The following is a 4761-nucleotide window of genomic DNA, read 5'->3' on the forward strand; positions in this document are numbered from 1 at the left end:
ATTAGAGTGTGATCACAAGGATTCAATGTAGAGCTGCTTGGTCGTCGCAATCCCTTGTAGTCTTTTCATTTTATTATGTTGTCAACTCTTATTCGAACAGTATTGTATATTCGATCCTCGAGATCATTTCATATATTCAGTTAGAGTTCGTGACTCAGTATTACCAGTCTTGGGAGGTTGTTATAATTGTTTCCGCTTTTGGTTTCGACACTTGTATTAAATTTTATGTTTCGAAAAAAATGGCTCGAAATGTAATTATACTCCGCTTACCTAGTCTTAGAGATTAAGTGTCATCATGACGCATGTGGTGGAATTTTGGGTCGTGACACGTGGTATTGTCCAAATTATCTTTAGGAATAACAGATTTTTTTAATAGTTTAAGGTTATGGTTTAGGTCTCTTAGCGTTTTGATATTTTAAATGATTAGTCATTTTGGTATATTCTTATATGTTTATTTCTTTTTTGAGAAATGGTATATGTTAATACATTGAACATAAATGATCTTCTATTTAATTATGGAAATAAAAGGTTCTATCAAATATATCTCAAACTCTTTTTTATTTATTCGGAAAATAAATCTCAAACATGCTACGCGAGTTTTGGTAGAAGTATATGAATAACTTTTGAACGCCGTTGTTGCTAACACAATAGAGTTAAAATTATGTTTCTTTGCTAAAATAAGAGAATGATTTATATAAGGTAATATTTTACCATTATAAGGTCCTAAATATTAGGATAATTTAAATAAGAAAATATTTAATAAGTAAAATTTTAGTCGATATACAAGTCCTAAATATTTGAAAAATTATTAAATTATGATTTTATCCAATGTAAAATCTATTTTAAAGGGTAAAAAAAGGCGAACGATATTTCGCTAAGGGCTTTCTTGCCTTTAATATAGTATATATAACTTACACAAAACGATATTAGTTTTTGTGCAAAAATGCACCCGTGTATTTGAGGGAGAAAAAGTCCAATGTGTCCATCACTACTAGAAATCCGGTAAAAACCGACCAAAAAAACCGACCAACGTTGGTCGGTAATGGCCAAAAACCGACCAAAACGCGACCATTTATGTGTGGACGGTATTTTTATGGTCGGAAAGGAATACCGACCAAAGTTGGTCGGAAATTACCGACCAACTTTGGTCGGTCAATTAAATTCAAAAAGAAAAATATTGCAAAAAAAACCCGACCAAAGTTGGTCGGTTTTTTCCGACCAAAGTTGGTCGGTATTTTAATTATGTAATAAAAAGATTCACCATCTGGGAATCGAACCGGGGTCTGTACTGTGGCAGGATACTATTCTACCACTAGACCATTGGTACATTTTATTTTAAGACTGTCTTTTATTTGATTTATACTCTTTAATTGTATTTTCGTACGAAAATAACCGACCAAAGTTGGTCGATTTTATTAAAAAGTAAAATTACCGACCAAAGTTGGTCGGTTTTTTTAAATGACCCGCCGAATTAACCGATCAATTTTGGTCGGTTTTTTTAATATTAATTTTTATTTATTTTAATTAAAAAACCGACCAAAGTTGGTCGGTTTCTTGAAACATAAATTTTGCGGGACTCAAAAATAGTTTCCCGCATTTTTGCGCCAAAGAAAACCAACAAAAGTTGGTCGGTTTCGTTAAAAAAAAAAAAATTTGTAGGTCGGTTTTTGCCGAATTTCTAGTAGTGCCACCGTTAAGAAAACTATACCTCCACAGAGATATGAAAAGGATTAAACAAAACCTAGCTTTTTATCAACAAAGAAAGCATATCGACATAACATGTTGGTGTCTGTTATTCTCTCCAATATGAACTATGAAGAACTTTTTGGACAACAAATGCTCATATTATCACAGTTGTGATTGGTTCAGGTGTTTTATCTTTAGCTTGAGCGGTGCCTCGACTTAGTTGGATTGTTGGTCCTAGTACTTTGCTATTGTTCTTGGTTGTTACTTATTACACCTCTACTCATCTTGCCGATTGTTACTGTATCGACGATCCTATTTCGGGAACAAGGAACTATACCTATATGGATGCTATCCGAGCTAATCTTGGTGGGCTCCAAGTTAAAAATTTTGGATGGGTTCAGTATGTCAACCTTCATGGAGTTACTATTGGATACACCATTGCATCTTGGATGGGTTTAGTATGTCAACCTTCATGGAGTTACTATTGGATACACCATTGCATCTTCAATTAGCATGATGGCAATTAAAAGATCTAATTGCTTCCATCAACATGGTGTTCATGCTTCTTGCCAAGTTTCAAGCATTCCTTACATGATTATTTTTGGAGTAATAGAAAGTCATCTCACAGATTCTAAATTTTGATCAGATATGGTGGCTTTTAACTGTGGTTGCTATCACGTCCTTCACTTTCACTATTGGTATTGGCTTAGCAATTACTAAATTGGAAAAACAAAAATAGAAATATGGAGGAAGAATTAGCATTGAAACAGTCAGTGAAATCGAGTAGGTCTGTACTTGTCATAAGAACTATACGTGCAAAACACGTTCACAAAAAGTAGTAACACTCTGTGAAAATCATTAAAAATGTTATGCCAAGATAAATGAATTTGTAATTATAATTTGATGTACACGATAGATAAATATGAATTGAAAGAATAAATACTTTATACGTGCAAATCACGTGCACAAAAACTAGTACCATTTCATGTAAATTATACGTGCAAAGCACGTGCACAATCTTATTTCTCATCTTTTTCTTCATAAATCACGCAAGCGACGCCAACTGTTTGTTCATATTTTGATGTCGCTCATTTGATGGAGGTACGTTGTTCTTGCTCTTGTTATTCTCATTTTCACCACATGACAACATAGAGGCATACAATAATAAAGGCAACACCTAAAAATAGTTTACTAATGTTGGTTGTAATCGATTTTATAAGAGTTTTAATTAGGTTTATAACATTACCTTACTAAGGTCAAACACTCAAAACCTAAAAACAATTAGAACCCTTTTTTTTAACGAACTTCTTTCATTGAGAGAAATCTCAGAGACATTGAAACATTCTTTTATGACTTTTTCTTCAAATCATCAAGGTAATGCTGATACATATATGACAAGAAACCCCACATAGCCAACACCATTGATATCACCTTCACACCATTCATTTTCTCATGAAGAAATAACACAGAGAAAACAGGAGCCATTGGCACACCAAGAATGTTAATCACATTGGAAAATAGTGAAGAATCCTTAAAACTCAGCCCAGTTAAACCAACTGTGAAAGCCTGCCAAAAAACAACAGTTCCAATCAAATTCAAAACATATGATTTCTTCCCAAAGTTCAAACTCATTCATCTCTTTGTTCAAGATTTTCCACTCTCCACTTGCAAATAACACCCAATGTCGCGACTAAGGACTGCTAAATTGTCATCTCTATGATTAATCAAAAATTTTTCCTCTTAAAGATTTTCTGAAAAGCTAGCTGTGTGATAGAAAGCATTAATCCATAACCCGCAGATGCAGTTAAGGTACATAAAAAACCAATTATATTCTTTTTCTTAGAGTATTTCTTATTGGAATTTCCAGAATCATCGTCATTTTGGAGCAGAAGGAGTGAAGATGAAATTGTGAGAAGTACTAAAGAGTTCACTATATAAGGTGTGAATTTTTGTTTGTTTAAAAAGTATGAAAACAGGGAATTGAATCCTAATTGGCTAGTACAAATAAGTGTATGAGTGGTAACAGGTATATATAATTGCCCTATAGAGTAAAGCATACAATTTCCTGCTAAAAATAAACCAAGGGAAGTATGAAGAGGAACAAGAACAAAAATAGAAGGTTTCTTTATATTAACATCTCTATTTTTTTCGCTATTATTTGATGATGGTATTAAGAGGAAAGGGATGAGAATTGGGAAGCCAATATTTTGTACTAATGAAGCTAACCATATGCTATTTCCTCCTTTATTAAAATATTGTTTTCCTAATAGTGTACCAATTGCTTGGTCAGATAGAACAAAGGTTGAATAAATAGAAATTTGGATCCACCATTTATATTATACAAAGCTAGGAACTGCTTTAGACTTATTTTCATTATTTGAAGTCTCTTCCTTTCTAGCTTCTTCACCTGCTGCTGTTAACATATAATAACATGAGAATTGCAGAATGTTTCATTGATCATCCTTTGATAATTCAAATAGTAAAATGAGATATAAAGAAAAAAACTATATACATAAGGTCATTTTGTAAAGTTTCAGATGTTTCAATATGAAGAAATGAGTTGTTTGAGCTACAAAATAGAATGGTAGAATAGCCACAGTCACCTCTTGTTCAGTTTCAATATCTCGGGCCTTTACTCCACAAGAATTCGTAACTTGTTCAAAACTAATGGTTTAAATCCCTCAGATCATTGACTGAGCTTATGTGACATTGATTTAGATGAATAGGATAACGATTAACGGGCATGGTGTCCCTGCCTTTAAGGACCGTGAATTGATAGTTTTATAAATTCTTTTGGAGTAATTGTTTTGGTAGCATGATGAATTGTTCTTATAGTAATAACACCCTAATTGTGTTGATTCGAAATAGAAAGACTTGTTGCATCAAAAGTACCCCTACAGCATAACACAGAGGAGGGCATCAACCTAGCCTTTGTTCAACAAAAAAACACATGTAATAATAACCAGGGTCGTATAGAAGTACATATATCCATAATCTAAGTTATTGTGATGACCCGATAGGTCATCTAGAATTTTAACCCTTAATTTTGTATTTTAAAACCTCAAATAGTTCCTT

General features: G+C 32.9%; 1 pseudogene; it reads right to left on the reverse strand.

The window, feature by feature from the left end:
- Nucleotides 1-3033: 3033 nt before the first annotated feature.
- Nucleotides 3034-4019, reverse strand: LOC108945399 (probable purine permease 10; annotated as a pseudogene).
- Nucleotides 4020-4761: the final 742 nt, after the last annotated feature.

The sequence above is a fragment of the Nicotiana tomentosiformis genome, chromosome 9 (genome assembly GCF_000390325.3).
Source record: "Nicotiana tomentosiformis chromosome 9, ASM39032v3, whole genome shotgun sequence".
NCBI classification, from domain to species: Eukaryota; Viridiplantae; Streptophyta; class Magnoliopsida; order Solanales; family Solanaceae; genus Nicotiana; species Nicotiana tomentosiformis.